This window comes from Rhinoderma darwinii, assembly GCF_050947455.1.
Source record: "Rhinoderma darwinii isolate aRhiDar2 chromosome 5 unlocalized genomic scaffold, aRhiDar2.hap1 SUPER_5_unloc_34, whole genome shotgun sequence".
NCBI lineage: Eukaryota > Metazoa > Chordata > Amphibia > Anura > Rhinodermatidae > Rhinoderma > Rhinoderma darwinii.
In genome coordinates, this window is record NW_027461792.1 from 152,218 (window position 1) to 175,719 (window position 23,502).

General features: G+C 47.7%; 16 non-coding genes across 16 annotated transcripts; all 16 read right to left on the reverse strand.

Annotated features, from left to right (window-relative positions):
* Positions 1–460: 460 nt before the first annotated feature.
* On the reverse strand, positions 461–651 carry LOC142690440 (U2 spliceosomal RNA). Its single transcript, XR_012859213.1, has one exon. It is a non-coding gene; the product is annotated as a U2 spliceosomal RNA (small nuclear RNA).
* Positions 652–1,955: 1,304 nt separating this feature from the next.
* LOC142690441 (U2 spliceosomal RNA) lies at positions 1,956–2,146 on the reverse strand. The gene has a single exon (XR_012859214.1). It is a non-coding gene; the product is annotated as a U2 spliceosomal RNA (small nuclear RNA).
* A 1,249-nt stretch (positions 2,147–3,395) lies between these two features.
* LOC142690442 (U2 spliceosomal RNA) lies at positions 3,396–3,586 on the reverse strand. Its single transcript, XR_012859215.1, has one exon. It is a non-coding gene; the product is annotated as a U2 spliceosomal RNA (small nuclear RNA).
* A 1,284-nt stretch (positions 3,587–4,870) lies between these two features.
* Positions 4,871–5,061, reverse strand: LOC142690443 (U2 spliceosomal RNA). Its single transcript, XR_012859216.1, has one exon. It is a non-coding gene; the product is annotated as a U2 spliceosomal RNA (small nuclear RNA).
* Positions 5,062–6,357: 1,296 nt separating this feature from the next.
* Positions 6,358–6,548, reverse strand: LOC142690635 (U2 spliceosomal RNA). The gene has a single exon (XR_012859363.1). It is a non-coding gene; the product is annotated as a U2 spliceosomal RNA (small nuclear RNA).
* A 1,254-nt stretch (positions 6,549–7,802) lies between these two features.
* LOC142690528 (U2 spliceosomal RNA) lies at positions 7,803–7,993 on the reverse strand. The gene has a single exon (XR_012859293.1). It is a non-coding gene; the product is annotated as a U2 spliceosomal RNA (small nuclear RNA).
* Positions 7,994–9,305: 1,312 nt separating this feature from the next.
* On the reverse strand, positions 9,306–9,496 carry LOC142690446 (U2 spliceosomal RNA). The gene has a single exon (XR_012859218.1). It is a non-coding gene; the product is annotated as a U2 spliceosomal RNA (small nuclear RNA).
* A 1,253-nt stretch (positions 9,497–10,749) lies between these two features.
* Positions 10,750–10,940, reverse strand: LOC142690447 (U2 spliceosomal RNA). Its single transcript, XR_012859219.1, has one exon. It is a non-coding gene; the product is annotated as a U2 spliceosomal RNA (small nuclear RNA).
* Positions 10,941–12,212: 1,272 nt separating this feature from the next.
* Positions 12,213–12,403, reverse strand: LOC142690448 (U2 spliceosomal RNA). Its single transcript, XR_012859220.1, has one exon. It is a non-coding gene; the product is annotated as a U2 spliceosomal RNA (small nuclear RNA).
* A 1,296-nt stretch (positions 12,404–13,699) lies between these two features.
* On the reverse strand, positions 13,700–13,890 carry LOC142690449 (U2 spliceosomal RNA). The gene has a single exon (XR_012859221.1). It is a non-coding gene; the product is annotated as a U2 spliceosomal RNA (small nuclear RNA).
* A 1,300-nt stretch (positions 13,891–15,190) lies between these two features.
* Positions 15,191–15,381, reverse strand: LOC142690450 (U2 spliceosomal RNA). Its single transcript, XR_012859222.1, has one exon. It is a non-coding gene; the product is annotated as a U2 spliceosomal RNA (small nuclear RNA).
* A 1,296-nt stretch (positions 15,382–16,677) lies between these two features.
* On the reverse strand, positions 16,678–16,868 carry LOC142690451 (U2 spliceosomal RNA). The gene has a single exon (XR_012859223.1). It is a non-coding gene; the product is annotated as a U2 spliceosomal RNA (small nuclear RNA).
* A 1,284-nt stretch (positions 16,869–18,152) lies between these two features.
* Positions 18,153–18,343, reverse strand: LOC142690452 (U2 spliceosomal RNA). The gene has a single exon (XR_012859224.1). It is a non-coding gene; the product is annotated as a U2 spliceosomal RNA (small nuclear RNA).
* Positions 18,344–19,643: 1,300 nt separating this feature from the next.
* Positions 19,644–19,834, reverse strand: LOC142690453 (U2 spliceosomal RNA). The gene has a single exon (XR_012859225.1). It is a non-coding gene; the product is annotated as a U2 spliceosomal RNA (small nuclear RNA).
* Positions 19,835–21,114: 1,280 nt separating this feature from the next.
* LOC142690454 (U2 spliceosomal RNA) lies at positions 21,115–21,305 on the reverse strand. Its single transcript, XR_012859226.1, has one exon. It is a non-coding gene; the product is annotated as a U2 spliceosomal RNA (small nuclear RNA).
* Positions 21,306–22,593: 1,288 nt separating this feature from the next.
* On the reverse strand, positions 22,594–22,784 carry LOC142690456 (U2 spliceosomal RNA). Its single transcript, XR_012859227.1, has one exon. It is a non-coding gene; the product is annotated as a U2 spliceosomal RNA (small nuclear RNA).
* Positions 22,785–23,502: the final 718 nt, after the last annotated feature.

The following is a 23,502-nucleotide window of genomic DNA, read 5'->3' on the forward strand; positions in this document are numbered from 1 at the left end:
TACACAGGTAGGTCCATTGTGGCGGGCAGGCGAGCGGGCGGGCTGCTTTATTGGCTGTTTGCTGTTCCCCTACTCCACTCCACTATTTGACTGTTGTGCTGCATCAATCAATCAATCAATCAATCAATCAATCAATCAATCAATCAATCAATCAATCAATCAGTGGCTGGCTCAGGTGCAGCTCTTTAACTTACCTAAAAGGGAGGGCGGAGAGAAGACAAGGAAGGTGAATGAGGTGTTCCAATGTGAAATGCCGGAAACACAGAAACACAGACGACACACAACAAGAGGTGGCAATCTATTCATTAATTGCATTTAATCAATGAGCTCATTATCACTCATGCATTGTCCAACAGGTGTTGAAATAATGGGATTAAAAGGGGAGATCCCTTCAGAAAGACAGAAACAATAGCAAAGACAAAAAACACTTTTGGAATCTGCTTTTAGTCAACACATAAGGAAAGGGTGCACCGGTCCTGGAAATACTGCAATACCAGGTCAATGCGTGGAGTGGACAGAGCAAGCTCTATTTCCATCTCCCTGTTCTAAAAATCCATTTAATATATGGTCCCCAGATAGGGGACGTATCAGATATTAAACTGATAAGAACAGATACTACACTTGATCTTAGCCAAAAGGCCGAGAAGCGATAACCCGAACGGGCCGCGCGTTGCCCGAGCCTGCCCGATACTGCTGTTCAGCCCTTGCAGCGATTCAGCCTACTTCTAGGCAATTCCATGGGGCCCTGCAGGCTCACACACTCACAGCTACACGGGAGGTGAATAAAGGCCGGAGAGGAAGCCAGACAGGATTTGCTTCTTTTGCTTGCACCACAATGCAGTGCTGAAAGAGGAGGAATCTACATAAAAACGCCTTCCTGGCAACGCCCAAATGCCCTGCTGCCATGCAGATAAACACTGGCAGCGGCAGCAAGTGCATGCCCACAGCCACCCCTTGTTCCTTCACACCTTGTATCAGCTGTAATCCAGTCCAGTCCAGTGCTGCCTGCTGAGCAGCACTGACCAACACTGCCTGGGCCCAGGCTTTTATCTCTGAGGCCCCATTATGATGTCAGAAAGCTGGCTCTGGAATCCTGAGGGCTCCACTATGACACGTGCAAAGTTCCGTCTGAACTTTATATAAGACGGTGAGGCTCAGTCAGTCACTCAGTGTTGCCTGAGAGGGCAACACTGCAACAGCCGGCCGCCAGGCTGTCTTTTTTTTGCACAGCTAGTTGCCTCCAGGAGGCCACAAGAGGGAGACAAGGGACTGCAAAATGGAAAATAGGCATCCACCAACTTTACAGACAACTTCTCCTTGCTCCTACAACCTCCATCCTTGCACAGTTTGTTATTCTTCTAGGTAACATAGTAACAAATCCAAATTGCTGCTCTCTTTGTAGGCAAGCAAGGCTTTGTTGCAACTGCAATTCTTACTTCTTCTTGAAATGTAGGGACGACAGTACATTCCATCACATCCATCTAGTGTACACAGGTAGGTCCATTGTGGCGGGCAGGCGAGCGGGCGGGCTGCTTTATTGGCTGTTTGCTGTTCCCCTACTCCACTCCACTATTTGACTGTTGTGCTGCATCAATCAATCAATCAATCAATCAATCAATCAATCAATCAATCAATCAATCAATCAATCAATCAATCAGTGGCTGGCTCAGGTGCAGCTCTTTAACTTACCTAAAAGGGAGGGCGGAGAGAAGACAAGGAAGGTGAATGAGGTGTTCCAATGTGAAATGCCGGAAACACAGAAACACAGACGACACACAACAAGAGGTGGCAATCTATTCATTAATTGCATTTAATCAATGAGCTCATTATCACTCATGCATTGTCCAACAGGTGTTGAAATAATGGGATTAAAAGGGGAGATCCCTTCAGAAAGACAGAAACAATAGCAAAGACAAAAAACACTTTTGGAATCTGCTTTTAGTCAACACATAAGGAAAGGGTGCACCGGTCCTGGAAATACTGCAATACCAGGTCAATGCGTGGAGTGGACAGAGCAAGCTCTATTTCCATCTCCCTGTTCTAAAAATCCATTTAATATATGGTCCCCAGATAGGGGACGTATCAGATATTAAACTGATAAGAACAGATACTACACTTGATCTTAGCCAAAAGGCCGAGAAGCGATAACCCGAACGGGCCGCGCGTTGCCCGAGCCTGCCCGATACTGCTGTTCAGCCCTTGCAGCGATTCAGCCTACTTCTAGGCAATTCCATGGGGCCCTGCAGGCTCACACACTCACAGCTAGAAGCCAGACAGGATTTGCTTCTTTTGCTTGCACCACAATGCAGTGCTGAAAGAGGAGGAATCTACATAAAAACGCCTTCCTGGCAACGCCCAAATGCCCTGCTGCCATGCAGATAAACACTGGCAGCGGCAGCAAGTGCATGCCCACAGCCACCCCTTGTTCCTTCACACCTTGTATCAGCTGTAATCCAGTCCAGTCCAGTGCTGCCTGCTGAGCAGCACTGACCAACACTGCCTGGGCCCAGGCTTTTATCTCTGAGGCCCCATTATGATGTCAGAAAGCTGGCTCTGGAATCCTGAGGGCTCCACTATGACACGTGCAAAGTTCCGTCTGAACTTTATATAAGACGGTGAGGCTCAGTCAGTCACTCAGTGTTGCCTGAGAGGGCAACACTGCAACAGCCGGCCGCCAGGCTGTCTTTTTTTTGCACAGCTAGTTGCCTCCAGGAGGCCACAAGAGGGAGACAAGGGACTGCAAAATGGAAAATAGGCATCCACCAACTTTACAGACAACTTCTCCTTGCTCCTACAACCTCCATCCTTGCACAGTTTGTTATTCTTCTAGGTAACATAGTAACAAATCCAAATTGCTGCTCTCTTTGTAGGCAAGCAAGGCTTTGTTGCAACTGCAATTCTTACTTCTTCTTGAAATGTAGGGACGACAGTACATTCCATCACATCCATCTAGTGTACACAGGTAGGTCCATTGTGGCGGGCAGGCGAGCGGGCGGGCTGCTTTATTGGCTGTTTGCTGTTCCCCTACTCCACTCCACTATTTGACTGTTGTGCTGCATCAATCAATCAATCAATCAATCAATCAATCAATCAATCAGTGGCTGGCTCAGGTGCAGCTCTTTAACTTACCTAAAAGGGAGGGCGGAGAGAAGACAAGGAAGGTGAATGAGGTGTTCCAATGTGAAATGTCGGAAACACAGAAACACAGACGACACACAACAAGAGGTGGCAATCTATTCATTAATTGCATTTAATCAATGAGCTCATTATCACTCATGCATTGTCCAACAGGTGTTGAAATAATGGGATTAAAAGGGGAGATCCCTTCAGAAAGACAGAAACAATAGCAAAGACAAAAAACACTTTTGGAATCTGCTTTTAGTCAACACATAAGTAAAGGGTGCACCGGTCCTGGAAATACTGCAATACCAGGTCAATGCGTGGAGTGGACAGAGCAAGCTCTATTTCCATCTCCCTGTTCTAAAAATCCATTTAATATATGGTCCCCAGATAGGGGACGTATCAGATATTAAACTGATAAGAACAGATACTACACTTGATCTTAGCCAAAAGGCCGAGAAGCGATAACCCGAACGGGCCGCGCGTTGCCCGAGCCTGCCCGATACTGCTGTTCAGCCCTTGCAGCGATTCAGCCTACTTCTAGGCAATTCCATGGGGCCCTGCAGGCTCACACACTCACAGCTACACGGGAGGTGAATAAAGGCCGGAGAGGAAGCCAGACAGGATTTGCTTCTTTTGCTTGCACCACAATGCAGTGCTGAAAGAGGAGGAATCTACATAAAAACGCCTTCCTGGCAACGCCCAAATGCCCTGCTGCCATGCAGATAAACACTGGCAGCGGCAGCAAGTGCATGCCCACAGCCACCCCTTGTTCCTTCACACCTTGTATCAGCTGTAATCCAGTCCAGTCCAGTGCTGCCTGCTGAGCAGCACTGACCAACACTGCCTGGGCCCAGGCTTTTATCTCTGAGGCCCCATTATGATGTCAGAAAGCTGGCTCTGGAATCCTGAGGGCTCCACTATGACACGTGCAAAGTTCCGTCTGAACTTTATATAAGACGGTGAGGCTCAGTCAGTCACTCAGTGTTGCCTGAGAGGGCAACACTGCAACAGCCGGCCGCCAGGCTGTCTTTTTTTTGCACAGCTAGTTGCCTCCAGGAGGCCACAAGAGGGAGACAAGGGACTGCAAAATGGAAAATAGGCATCCACCAACTTTACAGACAACTTCTCCTTGCTCCTACAACCTCCATCCTTGCACAGTTTGTTATTCTTCTAGGTAACATAGTAACAAATCTAAATTGCTGCTCTCTTTGTAGGCAAGCAAGGCTTTGTTGCAACTGCAATTCTTACTTCTTCTTGAAATGTAGGGACGACAGTACATTCCATCACATCCATCTAGTGTACACAGGTAGGTCCATTGTGGCGGGCAGGCGAGCGGGCGGGCTGCTTTATTGGCTGTTTGCTGTTCCCCTACTCCACTCCACTATTTGACTGTTGTGCTGCATCAATCAATCAATCAATCAATCAATCAATCAATCAATCAATCAATCAGTGGCTGGCTCAGGTGCAGCTCTTTAACTTACCTAAAAGGGAGGGCGGAGAGAAGACAAGGAAGGTGAATGAGGTGTTCCAATGTGAAATGCCGGAAACACAGAAACACAGACGACACACAACAAGAGGTGGCAATCTATTCATTAATTGCATTTAATCAATGAGCTCATTATCACTCATGCATTGTCCAACAGGTGTTGAAATAATGGGATTAAAAGGGGAGATCCCTTCAGAAAGACAGAAACAATAGCAAAGACAAAAAACACTTTTGGAATCTGCTTTTAGTCAACACATAAGGAAAGGGTGCACCGGTCCTGGAAATACTGCAATACCAGGTCAATGCGTGGAGTGGACAGAGCAAGCTCTATTTCCATCTCCCTGTTCTAAAAATCCATTTAATATATGGTCCCCAGATAGGGGACGTATCAGATATTAAACTGATAAGAACAGATACTACACTTGATCTTAGCCAAAAGGCCGAGAAGCGATAACCCGAACGGGCCGCGCGTTGCCCGAGCCTGCCCGATACTGCTGTTCAGCCCTTGCAGCGATTCAGCCTACTTCTAGGCAATTCCATGGGGCCCTGCAGGCTCACACACTCACAGCTACACGGGAGGTGAATAAAGGCCGGAGAGGAAGCCAGACAGGATTTGCTTCTTTTGCTTGCACCACAATGCAGTGCTGAAAGAGGAGGAATCTACATAAAAACGCCTTCCTGGCAACGCCCAAATGCCCTGCTGCCATGCAGATAAACACTGGCAGCGGCAGCAAGTGCATGCCCACAGCCACCCCTTGTTCCTTCACACCTTGTATCAGCTGTAATCCAGTCCAGTCCAGTGCTGCCTGCTGAGCAGCACTGACCAACACTGCCTGGGCCCAGGCTTTTATCTCTGAGGCCCCATTATGATGTCAGAAAGCTGGCTCTGGAATCCTGAGGGCTCCACTATGACACGTGCAAAGTTCCGTCTGAACTTTATATAAGACGGTGAGGCTCAGTCAGTCACTCAGTGTTGCCTGAGAGGGCAACACTGCAACAGCCGGCCGCCAGGCTGTCTTTTTTTTGCACAGCTAGTTGCCTCCAGGAGGCCACAAGAGGGAGACAAGGGACTGCAAAATGGAAAATAGGCATCCACCAACTTTACAGACAACTTCTCCTTGCTCCTACAACCTCCATCCTTGCACAGTTTGTTATTCTTCTAGGTAACATAGTAACAAATCCAAATTGCTGCTCTCTTTGTAGGCAAGCAAGGCTTTGTTGCAACTGCAATTCTTACTTCTTCTTGAAATGTAGGGACGACAGTACATTCCATCACATCCATCTAGTGTACACAGGTAGGTCCATTGTGGCGGGCAGGCGAGCGGGCGGGCTGCTTTATTGGCTGTTTGCTGTTCCCCTACTCCACTCCACTATTTGACTGTTGTGCTGCATCAATCAATCAATCAATCAATCAATCAATCAATCAATCAATCAATCAATCAATCAATCAGTGGCTGGCTCAGGTGCAGCTCTTTAACTTACCTAAAAGGGAGGGCGGAGAGAAGACAAGGAAGGTGAATGAGGTGTTCCAATGTGAAATGCCGGAAACACAGAAACACAGACGACACACAACAAGAGGTGGCAATCTATTCATTAATTGCATTTAATCAATGAGCTCATTATCACTCATGCATTGTCCAACAGGTGTTGAAATAATGGGATTAAAAGGGGAGATCCCTTCAGAAAGACAGAAACAATAGCAAAGACAAAAAACACTTTTGGAATCTGCTTTTAGTCAACACATAAGGAAAGGGTGCACCGGTCCTGGAAATACTGCAATACCAGGTCAATGCGTGGAGTGGACAGAGCAAGCTCTAGTTCCATCTCCCCGTTCTAAAAATCCATTTAATATATGGTCCCCAGATAGGGGACGTATCAGATATTAAACTGATAAGAACAGATACTACACTTGATCTTAGCCAAAAGGCCGAGAAGCGATAACCCGAACGGGCCGCGCGTTGCCCGAGCCTGCCCGATACTGCTGTTCAGCCCTTGCAGCGATTCAGCCTACTTCTAGGCAATTCCATGGGGCCCTGCAGGCTCACACACTCACAGCTAGAAGCCAGACAGGATTTGCTTCTTTTGCTTGCACCACAATGCAGTGCTGAAAGAGGAGGAATCTACATAAAAAACGCCTTCCTGGCAACGCCCAAATGCCCTGCTGCCATGCAGATAAACACTGGCAGCGGCAGCAAGTGCATGCCCACAGCCACCCCTTGTTCCTTCACACCTTGTATCAGCTGTAATCCAGTCCAGTCCAGTGCTGCCTGCTGAGCAGCACTGACCAACACTGCCTGGGCCCAGGCTTTTATCTCTGAGGCCCCATTATGATGTCAGAAAGCTGGCTCTGGAATCCTGAGGGCTCCACTATGACACGTGCAAAGTTCCGTCTGAACTTTATATAAGACGGTGAGGCTCAGTCAGTCACTCAGTGTTGCCTGAGAGGGCAACACTGCAACAGCCGGCCGCCAGGCTGTCTTTTTTTTGCACAGCTAGTTGCCTCCAGGAGGCCACAAGAGGGAGACAAGGGACTGCAAAATGGAAAATAGGCATCCACCAACTTTACAGACAACTTCTCCTTGCTCCTACAACCTCCATCCTTGCACAGTTTGTTATTCTTCTAGGTAACATAGTAACAAATCCAAATTGCTGCTCTCTTTGTAGGCAAGCAAGGCTTTGTTGCAACTGCAATTCTTACTTCTTCTTGAAATGTAGGGACGACAGTACATTCCATCACATCCATCTAGTGTACACAGGTAGGTCCATTGTGGCGGGCAGGCGAGCGGGCGGGCTGCTTTATTGGCTGTTTGCTGTTCCCCTACTCCACTCCACTATTTGACTGTTGTGCTGCATCAATCAATCAATCAATCAATCAATCAATCAATCAATCAATCAGTGGCTGGCTCAGGTGCAGCTCTTTAACTTACCTAAAAGGGAGGGCGGAGAGAAGACAAGGAAGGTGAATGAGGTGTTCCAATGTGAAATGCCGGAAACACAGAAACACAGACGACACACAACAAGAGGTGGCAATCTATTCATTAATTGCATTTAATCAATGAGCTCATTATCACTCATGCATTGTCCAACAGGTGTTGAAATAATGGGATTAAAAGGGGAGATCCCTTCAGAAAGACAGAAACAATAGCAAAGACAAAAAACACTTTTGGAATCTGCTTTTAGTCAACACATAAGGAAAGGGTGCACCGGTCCTGGAAATACTGCAATACCAGGTCAATGCGTGGAATGGACAGAGCAAGCTCTATTTCCATCTCCCTGTTCTAAAAATCCATTTAATATATGGTCCCCAGATAGGGGACGTATCAGATATTAAACTGATAAGAACAGATACTACACTTGATCTTAGCCAAAAGGCCGAGAAGCGATAACCCGAACGGGCCGCGCGTTGCCCGAGCCTGCCCGATACTGCTGTTCAGCCCTTGCAGCGATTCAGCCTACTTCTAGGCAATTCCATGGGGCCCTGCAGGCTCACACACTCACAGCTACACGGGAGGTGAATAAAGGCCGGAGAGGAAGCCAGACAGGATTTGCTTCTTTTGCTTGCACCACAATGCAGTGCTGAAAGAGGAGGAATCTACATAAAAACGCCTTCCTGGCAACGCCCAAATGCCCTGCTGCCATGCAGATAAACACTGGCAGCGGCAGCAAGTGCATGCCCACAGCCACCCCTTGTTCCTTCACACCTTGTATCAGCTGTAATCCAGTCCAGTCCAGTGCTGCCTGCTGAGCAGCACTGACCAACACTGCCTGGGCCCAGGCTTTTATCTCTGAGGCCCCATTATGATGTCAGAAAGCTGGCTCTGGAATCCTGAGGGCTCCACTATGACACGTGCAAAGTTCCGTCTGAACTTTATATAAGACGGTGAGGCTCAGTCAGTCACTCAGTGTTGCCTGAGAGGGCAACACTGCAACAGCCGGCCGCCAGGCTGTCTTTTTTTTGCACAGCTAGTTGCCTCCAGGAGGCCACAAGAGGGAGACAAGGGACTGCAAAATGGAAAATAGGCATCCACCAACTTTACAGACAACTTCTCCTTGCTCCTACAACCTCCATCCTTGCACAGTTTGTTATTCTTCTAGGTAACATAGTAACAAATCCAAATTGCTGCTCTCTTTGTAGGCAAGCAAGGCTTTGTTGCAACTGCAATTCTTACTTCTTCTTGAAATGTAGGGACGACAGTACATTCCATCACATCCATCTAGTGTACACAGGTAGGTCCATTGTGGCGGGCAGGCGAGCGGGCGGGCTGCTTTATTGGCTGTTTGCTGTTCCCCTACTCCACTCCACTATTTGACTGTTGTGCTGCATCAATCAATCAATCAATCAATCAATCAATCAATCAATCAATCAATCAATCAATCAATCAATCAATCAATCAATCAGTGGCTGGCTCAGGTGCAGCTCTTTAACTTACCTAAAAGGGAGGGCGGAGAGAAGACAAGGAAGGTGAATGAGGTGTTCCAATGTGAAATGCCGGAAACACAGAAACACAGACGACACACAACAAGAGGTGGCAATCTATTCATTAATTGCATTTAATCAATGAGCTCATTATCACTCATGCATTGTCCAACAGGTGTTGAAATAATGGGATTAAAAGGGGAGATCCCTTCAGAAAGACAGAAACAATAGCAAAGACAAAAAACACTTTTGGAATCTGCTTTTAGTCAACACATAAGGAAAGGGTGCACCGGTCCTGGAAATACTGCAATACCAGGTCAATGCGTGGAGTGGACAGAGCAAGCTCTATTTCCATCTCCCTGTTCTAAAAATCCATTTAATATATGGTCCCCAGATAGGGGACGTATCAGATATTAAACTGATAAGAACAGATACTACACTTGATCTTAGCCAAAAGGCCGAGAAGCGATAACCCGAACGGGCCGCGCGTTGCCCGAGCCTGCCCGATACTGCTGTTCAGCCCTTGCAGCGATTCAGCCTACTTCTAGGCAATTCCATGGGGCCCTGCAGGCTCACACACTCACAGCTAGAAGCCAGACAGGATTTGCTTCTTTTGCTTGCACCACAATGCAGTGCTGAAAGAGGAGGAATCTACATAAAAACGCCTTCCTGGCAACGCCCAAATGCCCTGCTGCCATGCAGATAAACACTGGCAGCGGCAGCAAGTGCATGCCCACAGCCACCCCTTGTTCCTTCACACCTTGTATCAGCTGTAATCCAGTCCAGTCCAGTGCTGCCTGCTGAGCAGCACTGACCAACACTGCCTGGGCCCAGGCTTTTATCTCTGAGGCCCCATTATGATGTCAGAAAGCTGGCTCTGGAATCCTGAGGGCTCCACTATGACACGTGCAAAGTTCCGTCTGAACTTTATATAAGACGGTGAGGCTCAGTCAGTCACTCAGTGTTGCCTGAGAGGGCAACACTGCAACAGCCGGCCGCCAGGCTGTCTTTTTTTTGCACAGCTAGTTGCCTCCAGGAGGCCACAAGAGGGAGACAAGGGACTGCAAAATGGAAAATAGGCATCCACCAACTTTACAGACAACTTCTCCTTGCTCCTACAACCTCCATCCTTGCACAGTTTGTTATTCTTCTAGGTAACATAGTAACAAATCCAAATTGCTGCTCTCTTTGTAGGCAAGCAAGGCTTTGTTGCAACTGCAATTCTTACTTCTTCTTGAAATGTAGGGACGACAGTACATTCCATCACATCCATCTAGTGTACACAGGTAGGTCCATTGTGGCGGGCAGGCGAGCGGGCGGGCTGCTTTATTGGCTGTTTGCTGTTCCCCTACTCCACTCCACTATTTGACTGTTGTGCTGCATCAATCAATCAATCAATCAATCAATCAATCAATCAATCAATCAGTGGCTGGCTCAGGTGCAGCTCTTTAACTTACCTAAAAGGGAGGGCGGAGAGAAGACAAGGAAGGTGAATGAGGTGTTCCAATGTGAAATGCCGGAAACACAGAAACACAGACGACACACAACAAGAGGTGGCAATCTATTCATTAATTGCATTTAATCAATGAGCTCATTATCACTCATGCATTGTCCAACAGGTGTTGAAATAATGGGATTAAAAGGGGAGATCCCTTCAGAAAGACAGAAACAATAGCAAAGACAAAAAACACTTTTGGAATCTGCTTTTAGTCAACACATAAGGAAAGGGTGCACCGGTCCTGGAAATACTGCAATACCAGGTCAATGCGTGGAGTGGACAGAGCAAGCTCTATTTCCATCTCCCTGTTCTAAAAATCCATTTAATATATGGTCCCCAGATAGGGGACGTATCAGATATTAAACTGATAAGAACAGATACTACACTTGATCTTAGCCAAAAGGCCGAGAAGCGATAACCCGAACGGGCCGCGCGTTGCCCGAGCCTGCCCGATACTGCTGTTCAGCCCTTGTAGCGATTCAGCCTACTTCTAGGCAATTCCATGGGGCCCTGCAGGCTCACACACTCACAGCTACACGGGAGGTGAATAAAGGCCGGAGAGGAAGCCAGACAGGATTTGCTTCTTTTGCTTGCACCACAATGCAGTGCTGAAAGAGGAGGAATCTACATAAAAACGCCTTCCTGGCAACGCCCAAATGCCCTGCTGCCATGCAGATAAACACTGGCAGCGGCAGCAAGTGCATGCCCACAGCCACCCCTTGTTCCTTCACACCTTGTATCAGCTGTAATCCAGTCCAGTCCAGTGCTGCCTGCTGAGCAGCACTGACCAACACTGCCTGGGCCCAGGCTTTTATCTCTGAGGCCCCATTATGATGTCAGAAAGCTGGCTCTGGAATCCTGAGGGCTCCACTATGACACGTGCAAAGTTCCGTCTGAACTTTATATAAGACGGTGAGGCTCAGTCAGTCACTCAGTGTTGCCTGAGAGGGCAACACTGTAACAGCCGGCCGCCAGGCTGTCTTTTTTTTGCACAGCTAGTTGCCTCCAGGAGGCCACAAGAGGGAGACAAGGGACTGCAAAATGGAAAATAGGCATCCACCAACTTTACAGACAACTTCTCCTTGCTCCTACAACCTCCATCCTTGCACAGTTTGTTATTCTTCTAGGTAACATAGTAACAAATCCAAATTGCTGCTCTCTTTGTAGGCAAGCAAGGCTTTGTTGCAACTGCAATTCTTACTTCTTCTTGAAATGTAGGGACGACAGTACATTCCATCACATCCATCTAGTGTACACAGGTAGGTCCATTGTGGCGGGCAGGCGAGCGGGCGGGCTGCTTTATTGGCTGTTTGCTGTTCCCCTACTCCACTCCACTATTTGACTGTTGTGCTGCATCAATCAATCAATCAATCAATCAATCAATCAATCAGTGGCTGGCTCAGGTGCAGCTCTTTAACTTACCTAAAAGGGAGGGCGGAGAGAAGACAAGGAAGGTGAATGAGGTGTTCCAATGTGAAATGCCGGAAACACAGAAACACAGACGACACACAACAAGAGGTGGCAATCTATTCATTAATTGCATTTAATCAATGAGCTCATTATCACTCATGCATTGTCCAACAGGTGTTGAAATAATGGGATTAAAAGGGGAGATCCCTTCAGAAAGACAGAAACAATAGCAAAGACAAAAAACACTTTTGGAATCTGCTTTTAGTCAACACATAAGGAAAGGGTGCACCGGTCCTGGAAATACTGCAATACCAGGTCAATGCGTGGAGTGGACAGAGCAAGCTCTATTTCCATCTCCCTGTTCTAAAAATCCATTTAATATATGGTCCCCAGATAGGGGACGTATCAGATATTAAACTGATAAGAACAGATACTACACTTGATCTTAGCCAAAAGGCCGAGAAGCGATAACCCGAACGGGCCGCGCGTTGCCCGAGCCTGCCCGATACTGCTGTTCAGCCCTTGCAGCGATTCAGCCTACTTCTAGGCAATTCCATGGGGCCCTGCAGGCTCACACACTCACAGCTACACGGGAGGTGAATAAAGGCCGGAGAGGAAGCCAGACAGGATTTGCTTCTTTTGCTTGCACCACAATGCAGTGCTGAAAGAGGAGGAATCTACATAAAAACGCCTTCCTGGCAACGCCCAAATGCCCTGCTGCCATGCAGATAAACACTGGCAGCGGCAGCAAGTGCATGCCCACAGCCACCCCTTGTTCCTTCACACCTTGTATCAGCTGTAATCCAGTCCAGTCCAGTGCTGCCTGCTGAGCAGCACTGACCAACACTGCCTGGGCCCAGGCTTTTATCTCTGAGGCCCCATTATGATGTCAGAAAGCTGGCTCTGGAATCCTGAGGGCTCCACTATGACACGTGCAAAGTTCCGTCTGAACTTTATATAAGACGGTGAGGCTCAGTCAGTCACTCAGTGTTGCCTGAGAGGGCAACACTGTAACAGCCGGCCGCCAGGCTGTCTTTTTTTTGCACAGCTAGTTGCCTCCAGGAGGCCACAAGAGGGAGACAAGGGACTGCAAAATGGAAAATAGGCATCCACCAACTTTACAGACAACTTCTCCTTGCTCCTACAACCTCCATCCTTGCACAGTTTGTTATTCTTCTAGGTAACATAGTAACAAATCCAAATTGCTGCTCTCTTTGTAGGCAAGCAAGGCTTTGTTGCAACTGCAATTCTTACTTCTTCTTGAAATGTAGGGACGACAGTACATTCCATCACATCCATCTAGTGTACACAGGTAGGTCCATTGTGGCGGGCAGGCGAGCGGGCGGGCTGCTTTATTGGCTGTTTGCTGTTCCCCTACTCCACTCCACTATTTGACTGTTGTGCTGCATCAATCAATCAATCAATCAATCAATCAATCAATCAATCAATCAATCAATCAATCAATCAGTGGCTGGCTCAGGTGCAGCTCTTTAACTTACCTAAAAGGGAGGGCGGAGAGAAGACAAGGAAGGTGAATGAGGTGTTCCAATGTGAAATGCCGGAAACACAGAAACACAGACGACACACAACAAGAGGTGGCAATCTATTCATTAATTGCATTTAATCAATGAGCTCATTATCACTCATGCATTGTCCAACAGGTGTTGAAATAATGGGATTAAAAGGGGAGATCCCTTCAGAAAGATAGAAACAATAGCAAAGACAAAAAACACTTTTGGAATCTGCTTTTAGTCAACACATAAGGAAAGGGTGCACCGGTCCTGGAAATACTGCAATACCAGGTCAATGCGTGGAGTGGACAGAGCAAGCTCTATTTCCATCTCCCTGTTCTAAAAATCCATTTAATATATGGTCCCCAGATAGGGGACGTATCAGATATTAAACTGATAAGAACAGATACTACACTTGATCTTAGCCAAAAGGCCGAGAAGCGATAACCCGAACGGGCCGCGCGTTGCCCGAGCCTGCCCGATACTGCTGTTCAGCCCTTGCAGCGATTCAGCCTACTTCTAGGCAATTCCATGGGGCCCTGCAGGCTCACACACTCACAGCTACACGGGAGGTGAATAAAGGCCGGAGAGGAAGCCAGACAGGATTTGCTTCTTTTGCTTGCACCACAATGCAGTGCTGAAAGAGGAGGAATCTACATAAAAACGCCTTCCTGGCAACGCCCAAATGCCCTGCTGCCATGCAGATAAACACTGGCAGCGGCAGCAAGTGCATGCCCACAGCCACCCCTTGTTCCTTCACACCTTGTATCAGCTGTAATCCAGTCCAGTCCAGTGCTGCCTGCTGAGCAGCACTGACCAACACTGCCTGGGCCCAGGCTTTTATCTCTGAGGCCCCATTATGATGTCAGAAAGCTGGCTCTGGAATCCTGAGGGCTCCACTATGACACGTGCAAAGTTCCGTCTGAACTTTATATAAGACGGTGAGGCTCAGTCAGTCACTCAGTGTTGCCTGAGAGGGCAACACTGCAACAGCCGGCCGCCAGGCTGTCTTTTTTTTGCACAGCTAGTTGCCTCCAGGAGGCCACAAGAGGGAGACAAGGGACTGCAAAATGGAAAATAGGCATCCACCAACTTTACAGACAACTTCTCCTTGCTCCTACAACCTCCATCCTTGCACAGTTTGTTATTCTTCTAGGTAACATAGTAACAAATCCAAATTGCTGCTCTCTTTGTAGGCAAGCAAGGCTTTGTTGCAACTGCAATTCTTACTTCTTCTTGAAATGTAGGGACGACAGTACATTCCATCACATCCATCTAGTGTACACAGGTAGGTCCATTGTGGCGGGCAGGCGAGCGGGCGGGCTGCTTTATTGGCTGTTTGCTGTTCCCCTACTCCACTCCACTATTTGACTGTTGTGCTGCATCAATCAATCAATCAATCAATCAATCAATCAATCAATCAATCAATCAATCAATCAATCAATCAGTGGCTGGCTCAGGTGCAGCTCTTTAACTTACCTAAAAGGGAGGGCGGAGAGAAGACAAGGAAGGTGAATGAGGTGTTCCAATGTGAAATGCCGGAAACACAGAAACACAGACGACACACAACAAGAGGTGGCAATCTATTCATTAATTGCATTTAATCAATGAGCTCATTATCACTCATGCATTGTCCAACAGGTGTTGAAATAATGGGATTAAAAGGGGAGATCCCTTCAGAAAGACAGAAACAATAGCAAAGACAAAAAACACTTTTGGAATCTGCTTTTAGTCAACACATAAGGAAAGGGTGCACCGGTCCTGGAAATACTGCAATACCAGGTCAATGCGTGGAGTGGACAGAGCAAGCTCTATTTCCATCTCCCTGTTCTAAAAATCCATTTAATATATGGTCCCCAGATAGGGGACGTATCAGATATTAAACTGATAAGAACAGATACTACACTTGATCTTAGCCAAAAGGCCGAGAAGCGATAACCCGAACGGGCCGCGCGTTGCCCGAGCCTGCCCGATACTGCTGTTCAGCCCTTGCAGCGATTCAGCCTACTTCTAGGCAATTCCATGGGGCCCTGCAGGCTCACACACTCACAGCTACACGGGAGGTGAATAAAGGCCGGAGAGGAAGCCAGACAGGATTTGCTTCTTTTGCTTGCACCACAATGCAGTGCTGAAAGAGGAGGAATCTACATAAAAACGCCTTCCTGGCAACGCCCAAATGCCCTGCTGCCATGCAGATAAACACTGGCAGCGGCAGCAAGTGCATGCCCACAGCCACCCCTTGTTCCTTCACACCTTGTATCAGCTGTAATCCAGTCCAGTCCAGTGCTGCCTGCTGAGCAGCACTGACCAACACTGCCTGGGCCCAGGCTTTTATCTCTGAGGCCCCATTATGATGTCAGAAAGCTGGCTCTGGAATCCTGAGGGCTCCACTATGACACGTGCAAAGTTCCGTCTGAACTTTATATAAGACGGTGAGGCTCAGTCAGTCACTCAGTGTTGCCTGAGAGGGCAACACTGCAACAGCCGGCCGCCAGGCTGTCTTTTTTTTGCACAGCTAGTTGCCTCCAGGAGGCCACAAGAGGGAGACAAGGGACTGCAAAATGGAAAATAGGCATCCACCAACTTTACAGACAACTTCTCCTTGCTCCTACAACCTCCATCCTTGCACAGTTTGTTATTCTTCTAGGTAACATAGTAACAAATCCAAATTGCTGCTCTCTTTGTAGGCAAGCAAGGCTTTGTTGCAACTGCAATTCTTACTTCTTCTTGAAATGTAGGGACGACAGTACATTCCATCACATCCATCTAGTGTACACAGGTAGGTCCATTGTGGCGGGCAGGCGAGCGGGCGGGCTGCTTTATTGGCTGTTTGCTGTTCCCCTACTCCACTCCACTATTTGACTGTTGTGCTGCATCAATCAATCAATCAATCAATCAATCAATCAATCAATCAATCAATCAATCAATCAATCAGTGGCTGGCTCAGGTGCAGCTCTTTAACTTACCTAAAAGGGAGGGCGGAGAGAAGACAAGGAAGGTGAATGAGGTGTTCCAATGTGAAATGCCGGAAACACAGAAACACAGAAGACACACAACAAGAGGTGGCAATCTATTCATTAATTGCATTTAATCAATGAGCTCATTATCACTCATGCATTGTCCAACAGGTGTTGAAATAATGGGATTAAAAGGGGAGATCCCTTCAGAAAGACAGAAACAATAGCAAAGACAAAAAACACTTTTGGAATCTGCTTTTAGTCAACACATAAGGAAAGGGTGCACCGGTCCTGGAAATACTGCAATACCAGGTCAATGCGTGGAGTGGACAGAGCAAGCTCTATTTCCATCTCCCTGTTCTAAAAATCCATTTAATATATGGTCCCCAGATAGGGGACGTATCAGATATTAAACTGATAAGAACAGATACTACACTTGATCTTAGCCAAAAGGCCGAGAAGCGATAACCCGAACGGGCCGCGCGTTGCCCGAGCCTGCCCGATACTGCTGTTCAGCCCTTGCAGCGATTCAGCCTACTTCTAGGCAATTCCATGGGGCCCTGCAGGCTCACACACTCACAGCTACACGGGAGGTGAATAAAGGCCGGAGAGGAAGCCAGACAGGATTTGCTTCTTTTGCTTGCACCACAATGCAGTGCTGAAAGAGGAGGAATCTACATAAAAACGCCTTCCTGGCAACGCCCAAATGCCCTGCTGCCATGCAGATAAACACTGGCAGCGGCAGCAAGTGCATGCCCACAGCCACCCCTTGTTCCTTCACACCTTGTATCAGCTGTAATCCAGTCCAGTCCAGTGCTGCCTGCTGAGCAGCACTGACCAACACTGCCTGGGCCCAGGCTTTTATCTCTGAGGCCCCATTATGATGTCAGAAAGCTGGCTCTGGAATCCTGAGGGCTCCACTATGACACGTGCAAAGTTCCGTCTGAACTTTATATAAGACGGTGAGGCTCAGTCAGTCACTCAGTGTTGCCTGAGAGGGCAACACTGCAACAGCCGGCCGCCAGGCTGTCTTTTTTTTGCACAGCTAGTTGCCTCCAGGAGGCCACAAGAGGGAGACAAGGGACTGCAAAATGGAAAATAGGCATCCACCAACTTTACAGACAACTTCTCCTTGCTCCTACAACCTCCATCCTTGCACAGTTTGTTATTCTTCTAGGTAACATAGTAACAAATCCAAATTGCTGCTCTCTTTGTAGGCAAGCAAGGCTTTGTTGCAACTGCAATTCTTACTTCTTCTTGAAATGTAGGGACGACAGTACATTCCATCACATCCATCTAGTGTACACAGGTAGGTCCATTGTGGCGGGCAGGCGAGCGGGCGGGCTGCTTTATTGGCTGTTTGCTGTTCCCCTACTCCACTCCACTATTTGACTGTTGTGCTGCATCAATCAATCAATCAATCAATCAATCAATCAATCAATCAATCAATCAGTGGCTGGCTCAGGTGCAGCTCTTTAACTTACCTAAAAGGGAGGGCGGAGAGAAGACAAGGAAGGTGAATGAGGTGTTCCAATGTGAAATGCCGGAAACACAGAAACACAGACGACACACAACAAGAGGTGGCAATCTATTCATTAATTGCATTTAATCAATGAGCTCATTATCACTCATGCATTGTCCAACAGGTGTTGAAATAATGGGATTAAAAGGGGAGATCCCTTCAGAAAGACAGAAACAATAGCAAAGACAAAAAACACTTTTGGAATCTGCTTTTAGTCAACACATAAGGAAAGGGTGCACCGGTCCTGGAAATACTGCAATACCAGGTCAATGCGTGGAGTGGACAGAGCAAGCTCTATTTCCATCTCCCTGTTCTAAAAATCCATTTAATATATGGTCCCCAGATAGGGGACGTATCAGATATTAAACTGATAAGAACAGATACTACACTTGATCTTAGCCAAAAGGCCGAGAAGCGATAACCCGAACGGGCCGCGCGTTGCCCGAGCCTGCCCGATACTGCTGTTCAGCCCTTGCAGCGATTCAGCCTACTTCTAGGCAATTCCATGGGGCCCTGCAGGCTCACACACTCACAGCTACACGGGAGGTGAATAAAGGCCGGAGAGGAAGCCAGACAGGATTTGCTTCTTTTGCTTGCACCACAATGCAGTGCTGAAAGAGGAGGAATCTACATAAAAACGCCTTCCTGGCAACGCCCAAATGCCCTGCTGCCATGCAGATAAACACTGGCAGCGGCAGCAAGTGCATGCCCACAGCCACCCCTTGTTCCTTCACACCTTGTATCAGCTGTAATCCAGTCCAGTCCAGTGCTGCCTGCTGAGCAGCACTGACCAACACTGCCTGGGCCCAGGCTTTTATCTCTGAGGCCCCATTATGATGTCAGAAAGCTGGCTCTGGAATCCTGAGGGCTCCACTATGACACGTGCAAAGTTCCGTCTGAACTTTATATAAGACGGTGAGGCTCAGTCAGTCACTCAGTGTTGCCTGAGAGGGCAACACTGCAACAGCCGGCCGCCAGGCTGTCTTTTTTTTGCACAGCTAGTTGCCTCCAGGAGGCCACAAGAGGGAGACAAGGGACTGCAAAATGGAAAATAGGCATCCACCAACTTTACAGACAACTTCTCCTTGCTCCTACAACCTCCATCCTTGCACAGTTTGTTATTCTTCTAGGTAACATAGTAACAAATCCAAATTGCTGCTCTCTTTGTAGGCAAGCAAGGCTTTGTTGCAACTGCAATTCTTACTTCTTCTTGAAATGTAGGGACGACAGTACATTCCATCACATCCATCTAGTGTACACAGGTAGGTCCATTGTGGCGGGCAGGCGAGCGGGCGGGCTGCTTTATTGGCTGTTTGCTGTTCCCCTACTCCACTCCACTATTTGACTGTTGTGCTGCATCAATCAATCAATCAATCAATCAATCAATCAATCAATCAATCAATCAATCAATCAATCAATCAGTGGCTGGCTCAGGTGCAGCTCTTTAACTTACCTAAAAGGGAGGGCGGAGAGAAGACAAGGAAGGTGAATGAGGTGTTCCAATGTGAAATGCCGGAAACACAGAAACACAGACGACACACAACAAGAGGTGGCAATCTATTCATTAATTGCATTTAATCAATGAGCTCATTATCACTCATGCATTGTCCAACAGGTGTTGAAATAATGGGATTAAAAGGGGAGATCCCTTCAGAAAGACAGAAACAATAGCAAAGACAAAAAACACTTTTGGAATCTGCTTTTAGTCAACACATAAGGAAAGGGTGCACCGGTCCTGGAAATACTGCAATACCAGGTCAATGCGTGGAGTGGACAGAGCAAGCTCTATTTCCATCTCCCTGTTCTAAAAATCCATTTAATATATGGTCCCCAGATAGGGGACGTATCAGATATTAAACTGATAAGAACAGATACTACACTTGATCTTAGCCAAAAGGCCGAGAAGCGATAACCCGAACGGGCCGCGCGTTGCCCGAGCCTGCCCGATACTGCTGTTCAGCCCTTGCAGCGATTCAGCCTACTTCTAGGCAATTCCATGGGGCCCTGCAGGCTCACACACTCACAGCTACACGGGAGGTGAATAAAGGCCGGAGAGGAAGCCAGACAGGATTTGCTTCTTTTGCTTGCACCACAATGCAGTGCTGAAAGAGGAGGAATCTACATAAAAACGCCTTCCTGGCAACGCCCAAATGCCCTGCTGCCATGCAGATAAACACTGGCAGCGGCAGCAAGTGCATGCCCACAGCCACCCCTTGTTCCTTCACACCTTGTATCAGCTGTAATCCAGTCCAGTCCAGTGCTGCCTGCTGAGCAGCACTGACCAACACTGCCTGGGCCCAGGCTTTTATCTCTGAGGCCCCATTATGATGTCAGAAAGCTGGCTCTGGAATCCTGAGGGCTCCACTATGACACGTGCAAAGTTCCGTCTGAACTTTATATAAGACGGTGAGGCTCAGTCAGTCACTCAGTGTTGCCTGAGAGGGCAACACTGCAACAGCCGGCCGCCAGGCTGTCTTTTTTTTGCACAGCTAGTTGCCTCCAGGAGGCCACAAGAGGGAGACAAGGGACTGCAAAATGGAAAATAGGCATCCACCAACTTTACAGACAACTTCTCCTTGCTCCTACAACCTCCATCCTTGCACAGTTTGTTATTCTTCTAGGTAACATAGTAACAAATCCAAATTGCTGCTCTCTTTGTAGGCAAGCAAGGCTTTGTTGCAACTGCAATTCTTACTTGTTCTTGAAATGTAGGGACGACAGTACATTCCATCACATCCATCTAGTGTACACAGGTAGGTCCATTGTGGCGGGCAGGCGAGCGGGCGGGCTGCTTTATTGGCTGTTTGCTGTTCCCCTACTCCACTCCACTATTTGACTGTTGTGCTGCATCAATCAATCAATCAATCAATCAATCAATCAATCAATCAATCAGTGGCTGGCTCAGGTGCAGCTCTTTAACTTACCTAAAAGGGAGGGCGGAGAGAAGACAAGGAAGGTGAATGAGGTGTTCCAATGTGAAATGCCGGAAACACAGAAACACAGACGACACACAACAAGAGGTGGCAATCTATTCATTAATTGCATTTAATCAATGAGCTCATTATCACTCATGCATTGTCCAACAGGTGTTGAAATAATGGGATTAAAAGGGGAGATCCCTTCAGAAAGACAGAAACAATAGCAAAGACAAAAAACACTTTTGGAATCTGCTTTTAGTCAACACATAAGGAAAGGGTGCACCGGTCCTGGAAATACTGCAATACCAGGTCAATGCGTGGAGTGGACAGAGCAAGCTCTATTTCCATCTCCCTGTTCTAAAAATCCATTTAATATATGGTCCCCAGATAGGGGACGTATCAGATATTAAACTGATAAGAACAGATACTACACTTGATCTTAGCCAAAAGGCCGAGAAGCGATAACCCGAACGGGCCGCGCGTTGCCCGAGCCTGCCCGATACTGCTGTTCAGCCCTTGCAGCGATTCAGCCTACTTCTAGGCAATTCCATGGGGCCCTGCAGGCTCACACACTCACAGCTACACGGGAGGTGAATAAAGGCCGGAGAGGAAGCCAGACAGGATTTGCTTCTTTTGCTTGCACCACAATGCAGTGCTGAAAGAGGAGGAATCTACATAAAAACGCCTTCCTGGCAACGCCCAAATGCCCTGCTGCCATGCAGATAAACACTGGCAGCGGCAGCAAGTGCATGCCCACAGCCACCCCTTGTTCCTTCACACCTTGTATCAGCTGTAATCCAGTCCAGTCCAGTGCTGCCTGCTGAGCAGCACTGACCAACACTGCCTGGGCCCAGGCTTTTATCTCTGAGGCCCCATTATGATGTCAGAAAGCTGGCTCTGGAATCCTGAGGGCTCCACTATGACACGTGCAAAGTTCCGTCTGAACTTTATATAAGACGGTGAGGCTCAGTCAGTCACTCAGTGTTGCCTGAGAGGGCAACACTGCAACAGCCGGCCGCCAGGCTGTCTTTTTTTTGCACAGCTAGTTGCCTCCAGGAGGCCACAAGAGGGAGACAAGGGACTGCAAAATGGAAAATAGGCATCCACCAACTTTACAGACAACTTCTCCTTGCTCCTACAACCTCCATCCTTGCACAGTTTGTTATTCTTCTAGGTAACATAGTAACAAATCCAAATTGCTGCTCTCTTTGTAGGCAAGCAAGGCTTTGTTGCAACTGCAATTCTTACTTCTTCTTGAAATGTAGGGACGACAGTACATTCCATCACATCCATCTAGTGTACACAGGTAGGTCCATTGTGGCGGGCAGGCGAGCGGGCGGGCTGCTTTATTGGCTGTTTGCTGTTCCCCTACTCCACTCCACTATTTGACTGTTGTGCTGCATCAATCAATCAATCAATCAATCAATCAATCAATCAATCAATCAATCAATCAGTGGCTGGCTCAGGTGCAGCTCTTTAACTTACCTAAAAGGGAGGGCGGAGAGAAGACAAGGAAGGTGAATGAGGTGTTCCAATGTGAAATGCCGGAAACACAGAAACACAGACGACACACAACAAGAGGTGGCAATCTATTCATTAATTGCATTTAATCAATGAGCTCATTATCACTCATGCATTGTCCAACAGGTGTTGAAATAATGGGATTAAAAGGGGAGATCCCTTCAGAAAGACAGAAACAATAGCAAAGACAAAAAACACTTTTGGAATCTGCTTTTAGTCAACACATAAGGAAAGGGTGCACCGGTCCTGGAAATACTGCAATACCAGGTCAATGCGTGGAGTGGACAGAGCAAGCTCTATTTCCATCTCCCTGTTCTAAAAATCCATTTAATATATGGTCCCCAGATAGGGGACGTATCAGATATTAAACTGATAAGAACAGATACTACACTTGATCTTAGCCAAAAGGCCGAGAAGCGATAACCCGAACGGGCCGCGCGTTGCCCGAGCCTGCCCGATACTGCTGTTCAGCCCTTGCAGCGATTCAGCCTACTTCTAGGCAATTCCATGGGGCCCTGCAGGCTCACACACTCACAGCTACACGGGAGGTGAATAAAGGCCGGAGAGGAAGCCAGACAGGATTTGCTTCTTTTGCTTGCACCACAATGCAGTGCTGAAAGAGGAGGAATCTACATAAAAACGCCTTCCTGGCAACGCCCAAATGCCCTGCTGCCATGCAGATAAACACTGGCAGCGGCAGCAAGTGCATGCCCACAGCCACCCCTTGTTCCTTCACACCTTGTATCAGCTGTAATCCAGTCCAGTCCAGTGCTGCCTGCTGAGCAGCACTGACCAACACTGCCTGGGCCCAGGCTTTTATCTCTGAGGCCCCATTATGATGTCAGAAAGCTGGCTCTGGAATCCTGAGGGCTCCACTATGACACGTGCAAAGTTCCGTCTGAACTTTATATAAGACGGTGAGGCTCAGTCAGTCACTCAGTGTTGCCTGAGAGGGCAACACTGCAACAGCCGGCCGCCAGGCTGTCTTTTTTTTGCACAGCTAGTTGCCTCCAGGAGGCCACAAGAGGGAGACAAGGGACTGCAAAATGGAAAATAGGCATCCACCAACTTTACAGACAACTTCTCCTTGCTCCTACAACCTCCATCCTTGCACAGTTTGTTATTCTTCTAGGTAACAT